The sequence below is a fragment of the Elephas maximus genome, chromosome 17, assembly GCF_024166365.1.
Source record: "Elephas maximus indicus isolate mEleMax1 chromosome 17, mEleMax1 primary haplotype, whole genome shotgun sequence".
NCBI classification, from domain to species: domain Eukaryota; kingdom Metazoa; phylum Chordata; class Mammalia; order Proboscidea; family Elephantidae; genus Elephas; species Elephas maximus.
This window is the reverse complement of record NC_064835.1, coordinates 21,978,105-21,990,308: the sequence shown is the minus strand read 5'-3', so window position 1 is coordinate 21,990,308 and position 12,204 is coordinate 21,978,105.

Below are 12,204 nucleotides of genomic sequence, written 5' to 3'. Positions count from 1 at the left end.
AGAAGCAGCTACTAACAACCCAGGGATGAAAAATCCTTCCCTGACTTCCCTAAACTGGAATAAAAATACAGAAGCAGCTCCAGCCAAGCATATGAGATCCAAAGTCTTTGGCCTTCATCCCTACAGGGAACAAGGTGGCTATTATAATGCAAAGGCACCTCTGATAGAGATCTGTTGGTAATCGTTTTAGCTAAGCACTGGAAAGACAAGTTTTCCAGGTCTATATCTCTACTTATTAAACAGAGACCTCACTGATCCACAACTGGGAACTAAGGGCTGAAGCTCCATCCAAACCACCTAGCCACCTGCCAAAGGGGTCTGAGGATACTGATGCCTACCAATCTTTAGAAGTACAACCATTGGGTGCCTAAGCTACAGCTGCAGAGCCCACCCACCAAAGTGCTTTAGGAATAGAGACACACCTACCTCACTGGCACGTGGGGAAGGCTGTCAGCATCCTGCTCCCCTGGAGCATGACCCCCTGCCGCTACTAGAATCTGGTGCACACAACTATCACCACTACTCCTCTAAGTTACTAGGTGACAGTCTACACCACACACTTGGTGAGCCAAAATCAGAACACCTAAGCTGATTCTATTCAAGAATAGTGAATGGACTCTTAGGCTTATATATCTGGTAACAGCTCAAACCAGCTGGCAATAGGACATAAGTGATTCAAAGGCTACGACAACCAAGATAGCGTAATCTAGTAGCCCATCTGGGTAGACTGAAACAAAACAAAACATGATAAGACTCAGTGAGCAAATATAAAATAATTCATTACAATATCTTATAAATGGATTGGAGACAGCAGTCAATATCAAATCACATAAAGTAGCAGACCATGATTGCCTCTACAAATCCCCAAATTAAAGAATCAAAATCTTTCCCAAAAGAACAAAAATCAAGTGCTGTAGAGTCGATTCCCAAAAGAAGATACAAATCTTGGAATTACCAGATGCAGAATACAAAAAACTAATATACAGAATGCTTCAAGACATCAGGGATGACCTCAGAAATGAAATAAGGCAATTTATAGAAAAAGTCAAGGAACACACTGATAAAGCAGTTGAAGAAATCAAAAAAATTATTCAAGAACATAGTGGAGAAATTAAGAAGCTGCAAGAATCCATAGAGAGGCAGCATTCAGAAATCCAAAAGATTAACAGTCAAATTACAGAATTAGACAAATCAACAGGTAGAGGAGCACACTCAAGGAATTGGAATGCAGAGTGGAGAAGTTGGAGGATAAGGCAATTGACACCAATATAGTTGAACAAAAATCAGATAAAAGAATTAAAAAAAATGAAGAAACCCTAAGAATCATGTGGGACTCTATAAAGAAGAAAAACTTCTGTGTGATTTAAGTGCCAGAACAGGGAGGGATAACAGAAAATACAGAGAGAATAGCTGAAGATCTGTTGGCAGAAAACTTCCCTGGCATCATGAAAGATGAAAGGACATCTATCCAAGATGCTCATCAAACCCCATATAAGATTGATCCAAAAAGAAAATCACCAAGACATATTATCATCAAACTTGCTAAAACCAAAGATAAAGAGAAAATTTTAAAAGAAACCAGGGATAAAAGAAAAGTCACCTATAAAGGAGAATCAATAAGAATAAATTCAGACTACTCAGCAGAAACCATGCAGGCAAGTAGACAATGGGATGACATATATAGAGCATTGAAGGAGAAAAACTGCCAGCCAGTGATCATATATCCAGCAAAACTCTCTCTCAAATATGAAGGTGAAATTAAAACATTTATAGACAAACACAAGCTTGGAGAATTTGCAAAAACCAAACCAAAGCTAAAAAGAATTACTAAAGGAAATTGTTTCATCAGAAAATCAATGATATCAGATACCAGCACAACACAAGGTCACAGAACAGAACATCCTGATATCAACTCAAAAAGGGAAATCAGAAAAACAAAATAAGATTAATTTTAAAAAGACAAAAATGCTCAAAACAGGGAGTCATTGAAGTCATTATGTAATAGTTTACAATAATCAAAAAAGAGGAACGAAATACAGGAGGAATAGATCTTCCATATGGAGAGGAAAACAAGGCAATACAGGAAGATACAAGTTAGGTTTTTACTTAGAAAAATGGGGTAAATATTAAGGTAACCACAAAGAGGTCTAACAATTCCATAATTCAAAATAAAAACCAAGAAAAACATAATAACACAGCAAACATAAATTGAGATACTATGAAAATGAGGAACACACAATTCACAAGGAAAACTTCTCAGCACAAAAAAGTAAGTGGAAAAATGAAATTGTCAACAACACACACAAAAAGGCATAAAAATGACAGCACGAAACTTGTACTTATCTATAATTACGCTGAATGTAAAGGGACTAAATACACCAATAAAGAAATAGAGAGTCTCAGACTGGATAAAGAAACAGAGAGTCTCAGACTGGATAAAGAAACATGATCTGTCTGGATAAAGACACACCTTAGAGACACAAACAAACTAAAACTCAAAGGATGGAAAAAATATATCAAGCTAACAACAAACAAAAAAGAGCAGGAGCGGCAATATTAATTTCTGACAAAATAGATTTTAAAGTTAAATCCACCACAAAGGATAAAGAAGGACACTGTATAATGATTAAAGGGACAATTGACCAGGAAGATATAATCATATTAAATGTTTATGCACCCAATGACAGGGCTGAAAGATACATAAAAAAAACTTTAACACAATAGAAAAGTGAGCTAGACACCTCCATAATTATAGTAGGAGACTTCAACACACCACTTTCGGAGAAGGATAGGACTTCCAGTAAGAAGCTCAATAGAGATCCGGAAGACCGAACTGCTACAATCAACCCACTTGACCTCATAGACTTATACAGAACACTCCACCCAACAGCTGCTGCAAAGTATACTTTTTTTTCTAGTGCACATGGAACATTCTCTAGAATAGACCACATATTAGGTCATAAAACAAACCTTTGCAGAATCCAAAACATCAAAATATTACAAAGCACCTTCTCAGACCACTAGGCCATAAAAGTGGAAATCAGTAACAGAAAAATCAGGGAAAAGAAATCAAATACTTGGAAACTGAACAATACCCTGCTGAAAAAAGACTGGGTTATAGGAGACACTAAGGAGGGAATAAAGAAATTCATAGCATGCAGTGAGAATAAAAACACTTCCTATCAAAACCTCCAGGACACAGCAAAAGCAGTGCTCAAAGGTCAATTTATATCAATAAATGCACACATACATAAAGAAGAAAGAGACAAAATCAGAGAACTGCCCCTACAGCTTGAATAGAAACCAAGCAACAAAAGAATCCATCAGGCACCAGAAGAAAATAATAAAAATTAGAGCTGAACTAAATGAATTAGAGAACAGAAAAAGAATTAAAAGAATTAACAAAGCCAAAAGCTGGTTCTTTGAAAAAATTAACAAAATTGATAATCCATTGGCCAGACTGACTAAAGAAATACAGGAAAGGAAACAAATAACCAGAATAAGAAATGAAATGGGCCATATCACAACAAACCCAACTGAAATTAAAGGAATCATATCAGATTATTACAAAAAATCGTACTCTAACAAATCTGCAAACCTAGAAGAAATGGATGAATTCCTAGAAAAACACTACCTGCCTAAACTAACACAATCAGAAGTAGAACAAAAAAATAGACCCATAACAAAAAAAGAGTTTGAAAAGGTAATCCAAAAACTACCAACAAAAAAAAGCCCTGGCCCTGACGGCTTCACTGCAGAGTTCTACTAAACTTTCAGAGAAGAGTTTACACCACTACTACTAAAGGTATTTCAAAGCATAGAAAATGATGGAATACTACCTAGCTCATTCTATGAAGCCACCATATCCCTGATACCAAAACCAGGTAAAGACACCACAAAAAAAGAAAATGAGAGACCTATATCCCTCATGAACATAGATGCAAAAATCCTCGACAAAATACTAGCCAATAGAATTCAACAATATATCAGAAAAATAATCCACCGTGACCAAGTTGGATTTATACCAGGTATGCAAGGTTGGTTTAATATTAGAAAAACCATTAATGTAATCCACCATATAAATAAAACAAAAGACAAAAACCACATGATCTTATCAATTGACCCAGAAAGGGCATTTCACAAAGTCCAACACCCATTCATGGTAAAAACTTTCAGCAAAATAGGCACTGAAGGAAAATTTCTCAATAAAATAAAGGGTGTTTTATACAAATCCAAGAGCCAACACCGTTCTAAATGGAGAGAGCTGGAGGCATTTCCCTTGAGAACGGGAACCAGACAAGGATGCCCTTTATCACCGCTCTTATTCAACATTGTGCTAGAAGTCCTAGCCAGTGCAATTAAGCTAGATGAAGAAATAAAGGGCATCTGGATTAGCAAGGAAGAAGTAAAATTATCTCTCTTTGCAGATGACATGATCTTATACACAGAAAACCCTAAGGAATCCTCCAGAAAACTATTGAAACTAATAGAAGAGTTTGGCAGAGTTTCAGGTTACGAGATAAACATACAAAAATCACTTGGATACCTCTACATCAACAAAAAGAACATCGAAGAGGAAATCACCAAATCAATACCATTCACAGTAGCCCCCAAGAAGATAAAATACTTAGGAATAAATCTTACCAAAGATGTAAAAGACCTATACAAAGAAAACTACAAAGTACTAGTGCAAGAAACTAAAAGGGACCTACATAAGTGGAAAAACATACCTTGCTCATGGATAGGAAGATTTAACATTGTAAAAATGGCTATTCTGCCAATAGCCATCTATATATACAATGCACTTCTGATCCAAATTCCAATGACATTTTTTAATATGATGGAGAAACAAATCACGAACTTCATATGGAAGGGAAAGAAGCCCCGGATAAGTAAAGCATTACTGAAAAAGAAGAAGAAAGTGGGAGGCCTCACTCTACCTGATTTTAGAACTTATTATACAGCCACAGTAGTCAAAACAGACTGGTACTGGTACAACAACTGGCACATAGACCAATGGAACAGAACTGAGAATCAAGACATAAATCCATCCACATATGAGCAGCTGATATTTGACAAAGGACCAGTGTCAGTTAATTGGGGAAAAGATAGTCTTTTTAACAAATAGTTCTGGCATAACTGGATATCCATTTGCAAAAGAATGAAACAGGACCCATACCTCACACCATGCACAAAAACTAACTCCAAGTGGACCAAAGACCTAAACATAAAGACTAAAACGATAAAGATCATGGAAGAAAAAATAGGGACAACATTAGGAGCCCTAATACAAGGCATAAACAGAATACAAAACATTACTGAAAATGAGGAAGAGAAATCAGATAACTGGGAGATCCTAAAAATCAAACACCTATGCTCATCTAAAGACTTCACCAAGAGTAAAAACAGCACCTAAAGACTGGGAAAAAATTTTCAGCTATGACATCTCTGACCATCACCTGATCTCTAAAATCTATATGATTCTGTTAAAACTCAACCACAAAAAGACAAACAACACAATTAAAAATTGGGCAAAGGATATGAACACGCACTTCACTAAAGAAGATATTCAGGTGGCTAACAGGTACATGAGAAAATGCTCTCGATCATTAGCCATTAGAGAAATGCAAATTAAAACTACGATGAGATTCCATCTCACTCCAACAAGGCTGACTTTAATCCAAAAACACAAAATAATAAATGTTGGAGAGGCTGCAGAGAGATTGGAACTCTTATACACTGCTGGTGGGAATGTAAAATGGTACAGCCACTTTGGAAATCTATCTGGCATTTTCTTAAAAAGTTGGAAATAGAACTACCGTAAAACCCGGAAATCCCACTACTCGGAATATATCCTAGAGAAATAAGTGCCTTTACACCAACAGATATATGCACACCCATATTTATTGCAGCACTGTTTACAATAGCAAAAAGCTGGAAGCAAGCAAGGTGTCTATCAATGGATGAATGGGTAAATAAATTATTGTACATACACACAATGGGATACTACACATCGATAAAGAACAGTGATGAATCTGTGAAACATTTCATAACATGGAGGAACCTGGAAGGCATTATGCTGAATGAAATTAGTGACAGGCAAAAGGACAAATATTGTATAAGACCAATATTATAAGATCTTGAGAAATATTTAAAACTAAGAAGAACAAATTCTTTTGTGGTTATGAGAGGGGGAGGCAGGGAGGATGGGAGAGGGTTATTTACTGATTAGTTAGTAGATAAGAACTTCTTTAGGTGAAGGGAAGGACAACATGGAATACAGGGAAGTTCAGCTCAACTGGACAGGACAGAAAGCAAAGCAGTTTCCTGAATAAACTGAATGCTTTGAAGCAAGGGTGGGGTTTTGGGGACTATGGCTTCAGGGGACATCTAAGTCAATTGGCAAAGTAAATTCTATTAGGAAAACATTCTACATCCCACTTGGAAGTGTGGCATCTGGGGTCTTAAAGGCTAACAATTGCCCATCTAAGTTGCATCAATTGGTCTCAACCCACCTGGATCAAAGGAGAATGAAAACGCCAAGGTCACAAGGTAATTATGAGCCCAAGAGACAGAAAGGGTCACATGAACAAGAGAGTTACATCATCTTGAGACCAGAAGAACTAGATGTTGCCCAGCCACAACCGATGACTGCCCTGACAGGGAGCACAACAGAGAACCCCTGAGGGAGCAGAAGAACAGTGGAATGCAGACTTATATTCTCATAAAAAGACCAGACTTAATGGCCTGAGTGAGACGAGAAGAATTCTGGTGGTCATGGCCCCCAAACGTTCTGTTTGCCCAGGACAGGAACCATTCCAGAGGCCAACTCATCAGACGTGGGTTGGACTGGACAATGGATTGGAGAGAGATGCTGATGAGGAGTGAGCTACTTGCATCAGGTGGACACTTGAGACTGTGTTGACATCTCCTGTCTAGAGGGGAGATGAGAGGATAGAGGGGGTTAGAAACTGGCAAAATGGTTACAAAAGGAGAGCCTGGAAGAAGGGAGCGGGCTGACTCATTGAGGGGAGAGTAAATGGGAGTATGGAGTAAGGTGTATATAAGTTTATATGTGAGAGACTGACTTGATTTGTAAACTTTCACTTAAAGCACAATAAAATTATTATTATTATTTTTTATTAACTTTTATTAAGCTTCAAGTGAACATTTACAAATCCAGTCAGTCTGTCACATATAAGTTTACTTACATCTTACTCTGTACTCCCACTTGCTCTTCCCCTATTGAGTCAGCCCTTTCAGTCTCTCCTTTCGTGACAATTTTGCCAGCTTCCCTCTCTCTCTATCCTCCCATCCCCCCTCCAGACAAGAGTTGCCAACACATTCTCAAGTGACCACCTGATATAATTAGCTCACTCTTCATCAGCATCTCTCTCCCCCCCCCCCCCCCCCGCTGACCAGTCCCTTTCATGTCTGATGAGTTGTCTTCGGGGATGGTTCCTGTCCTGTGTCAACAGAAGGTCTGGAGAGCATGGCCGCCGGGATTCGGCCAGTCTCAGTCAGACCATTAAGTTTGAGAATTTGGGGTCTGCATCCCACTGATCTCCTGCTCCCTCAGGGGTCTTCTGCTGTGCTCCCTGTCAGGGCAGTCATCGATTGTGGCCGGGCACCAACTAGTTCTTCTGGTCTCAGGATGATGTAGGTCTCTGGTTCATGTGGCCCTTTCTGTCTCTTGGGCTCTTAGTTGTCATGTGGGCTTGGTGTTCTTCATTTTCCTTTGCTCCAGGTGGGTTGAGACCAATTGCTGCATCTTAGATGGCCGCTTGTTAGTATTTAAGACCCCAGACGCCACATTTCAAAGTGGGATGCAGAATGTTTTCATAATAGAATTATTTTGCCAATTGACTTAGAAGTCCCCTCAAACCAAGTTCCCCAGACCCCCGCGCTTGCTCCGCTGACCTTTGAAGCATTCATTTTATCCCGGAAACTTCTTTGCTTTTGGTCCAGTCCAATTGAGCTGACCTTCCATGTATTGAGTGTTGTCTTTCCCTTCACCTAAAGCAGTTCTTATCTACTGATTAATCAATAAAAAACACTCGCCCACCCTCCCTCCCTCCCCCCCTCGTAACCACAAAAGTATGTGTTCTTCTCAGGTTTACTATTTCTCAAGATCTTATAATAGTGGTCTTATACAATATTTGTCCTTTTGCCTCTGACTCATTTCGCTCAGCATAATGCCTTCCAGGTTCCTCCATGTTATGAAATGTTTCAGAGATTCGTCACTGTTCTTTATCGATGCGTAGTATTCCATTGTGTGAGTACACCACAATTTATTTAACCATTCATCCGTTGATGGACACCTTGGTTGCTTCCAGCTTTTTGCTATTGTAAACAGAGCTGCAATAAACATGGGTGTGCATATATCTGTTTGTATGAAGGCTCTTGTATCTCTAGGGTATATTCCGAGGAGTGGGATTTCTGGGTTGTATGGTAGTTCTATTTCTAACTGTTTAAGATAACGCCAGATAGATTTCCAAAGTGGTTGTACCATTTTACATTCCCACCAGCAGTGTATGAGAGTTCCAATCTCTCCGCAGCCCCTCCAACATTTATTATTTTGTGTTTTTTGGATTAATGCCAGCCTTGCTGGTGTGAGATGGAATCTCATCGTAGTTTTAATTTGCATTTCTCTAATGGCTAATGATTGAGAGCATTTTCGCATGTATCTGTTGGCTGCCTGAATATCTTCTTTAGTGAAATGTGTGTTCATATCCTTTGCCCACTTCTTGATTGGGTTGTTTGTCTTTTTGTGGTTGAGATTTGACAGAATCATGTAGATTTTAGAGATCAGGCTCTGGTCGGAGATGTCATAGCTGAAAATTCTTTCCCAATCTGTAGGTGGTCTTTTTACTCTTTTGGAGAAGTCTTTAGATGAGCTTAGGTGTTTGATTTTTAGGAGCTCCCAGTTATCGGGTTTCTCTTCATCATTTTTGGTAATGTTTTGTATTCTGTTTATACCTTGTATTAGGGCTCCTAGGGTTGTCCCAATTTTTTCTTCCATGATCTTTATCGTTTTAGTCTTTATGTTTAGGTCTTTGATCCACTTGGAGTTAGTTTTTGTGCATGGTGTGAGGTATGGGTCCTGTTTCATTTTTTTGCAAATGGATATCCAGTTATGCCAGCACCGTTTGTTAAAAAGGCTATCTTTTCCCCAGTTAATTGACACTGGTCCTTTATCAAATATCAGCTGCTCATACGTGGATGGATCTATGTCTGGATTCTCAATTCTGTTCCATTCGTCTATGTGTCTGTTGTTGTACCAATACCAGGCTGTTTTGACTACTGTGGCTGTATAATAGGTTCTGAAGTCAGGTAAGGTGAGGCCTCCCACTTTCTTCTTCTTTTTCAGTAGTGCTTTGCTGATCCGGGGCTTCTTTCCCTTCCATATGAAATTGGTGATTTGTTTCTCTATCCCCTTAAAATATGACATTGGAATTTGGATCGGAAGTGTGTTAAATGTATAGATGGCTTTTGGTAGAATAGACATTTTTACTATGTTAAGTCTTCCTATCCATGAGCAAGGTATGTTTTTCCACTTAAGTATGTCCTTTTGAATTTCTTGTAGTAGAGCTTTGTAGTTTTCTTTGTATAGGTCTTTTACATCCTTGGTAAGATTTATTCCTAAGTATCTTATCTTCTTGGGGACTACTGTGAATGGTATTGATTTGGTTATTTCCTCTTCGATGTTCTTTTTGTTGATGTAGAGGAATCCAAGTGATTTTTGTATGTTTATTTTATAACCTGAGACTCTGCCAAACTCTTCTATTAGTTTCAGTAGTTTTCTGGAGGATTCCTTAGGGTTTTCTGTGTATATAATCATGTCATCTGCAAATAGTGATAACTTTACTTCTTCCTTGCCAATCCGGATACCTTTTATTTCTTTGTCTAGCCTAATTGCCCTGGCTAAGACTTCCAACACGATGTTGAATAAGAGCGGTGATAAAGGGCATCCTTGTTTGGTTCCCGTTCTCAAGGGAAATGCTTTCAGGTTCTCTCCATTTAGAGTGATATTGGCTGTTGGCTTTGCATAGATGCCCTTTATTATGTTGAGGAATTTTCCTTCAATTCCTATTTTGGTAAGAGTTTTTATCATGAATGGGTGTTGGACTTTGTCAAATGCCTTTTCTGCATCAATTGATAAGATCATGTGGTTTTTGTCTTTTGTTTTATTTATGTGATGGATTACATTAATGGTTTTTCTGATATTAAACCAGCCTTGCAGACCTGGTATAAATCCCACTTGATCAGGGTGAATTATTTTTTTGATGTGTTGTTGGATTCTATTGGCTAGAATTTTGTTGAGGATTTTTGCATCAATGTTCATGAGGGATATAGGTCTATAATTTTCTTTTTTTGTAATGTCTTCACCTGGTTTTGGTATCAGGGAGATGGTGGCTTCATAGAATGAGTTGGGTAGTATTCCGTCATTTTCTATGCTTTGGAATACCTTTAGTAGTAGTGGTGTTAACTCTTCTCTGAAAGTTTGGTAGAACTCTGCAGTGAAGCCGTCCGGGCCAGGGCTTTTTTTTGTTGGGAGTTTTTTGATTACCGTTTCAATCTCTTTTTTTTGTTATGGGTCTATTTATTTGTTCTACTTCTGAATGTGTTAGTTTAGGTAGGTAGTGTTTTTCCAGGAATTCATCCATTTCTTCTAGGTTTTCAAATTTGTTAGAGTACAATTTTTCATAATAATTTGAAATGATTCTTTTAATTTCATTTAGTTCTGTTGTGATGTGGTCCTTCTCATTTCTTATTCGGGTTATTTGTTTCCTTTCCTGTATTTCTTTAGTCAGTCTAGCCAATGGTTTATCAATTTTGTTAATTTTTTCAAAGAACCAGCTTTTGGCTTTGTTAATTCTTTCGATTGTTTTTCTGTTCTCTAATTCATTTAGTTCAGCTCTAATATTTATTATTTGTTTTCTTCGGGTGCCTGATGGATTCTTTTGTTGCTCACTTTCTATTTGTTCAAGTTGTAGGGACAGTTCTCTGATTTTGGCTCTTTCTTCTTTTTGTATGTGTGCATTTATTGATATAAATTGGCCTCTGAGCACTGCTTTTGCTGTGTCCCAGAGGTTTTGATAGGAAGTATTTTCATTCTAGTTGCATTCTAGGAATTTCTTTATTCCCTCCGTAATGTCTTCTATAACCCAGTCTTTTTTCAGGAGGGTATTGTTCATTTTACAAGTATTTGATTTCTTTTCCCTAGTTTTTCTGTTATTGATCTCTAGTTTTATTGCCTTGTGGTCTGAGAAGATGCTTTGTAATATTTCGATGTTTTGGACTCTGCAAAGGTTTGTTTTATGACCTAATATGTGGTCTATTCTAGAGAATGTTCCATGTGCGCTAGAAAAAAAAGTATATTTTGTAGCAGTTGGGTGGAGAGTTCTGTATAAGTCAATGAGGTCAAGTTGGTTGGTTGTTGTAATTAGATCTTCCGTGTCTCTGTTGAGCTTCTTACTAGATGTCCTGTCCTTCTCCGAAAGTGGTGTGTTGAAGTCTCCTACTATAATTGTGGAGGTGTCTATCTCACTTTTCAGTTCTGTTAAAATTTGATTTATGTATCTTGCAGCCCTGTCATTGGGTGCGTAAATATTTAATATGGTTATGTCTTCCTGATCAATTGTCCCTTTTATCATTATATAGTGTCCTTCTTTATCCTTTGTGGTGGATTTAAGTCTAAAGTCTATTTTGTCAGAAATTAATATTGCTACTCCTCTTCTTTTTTGCTTATTGTTTGCTTGATATACTTTTTTCCATCCTTTGAGTTTTAGTTTGTTTGTGTCTCTAAGTCTAAGGTGTGTCTCTTGTAGGCAGCATATAGATGGATCGTGTTTCTTTATCCAGTCTGTGACTCTCTGTCTCTTTATTGGTGCCTTTAGTCCATTTACATTCAGCGTAATTATAGATAAATAAGTTTTTAGTGCTGTCATTTTGATGCCTTTTTATGTGTGTTGTTGACAATTTCATTTTTCCACATACTTTTTTGTGCTGAGGCGTTTTTCTTAGTAAATTGTGAGATCCTCATTTTCATAGTGCTTGACTTTATGTTAGTTGAGTCGTTACGTTTTTCTTGGTTTTTATCTTGAGTTATAGAGTTGTTATACTTTTTTGTGGTTACCTTATTATTTACCCCTATTTTTCTAAATAAAAACCTAACTTGTATTGTTCTGTATCGCCTTGTAT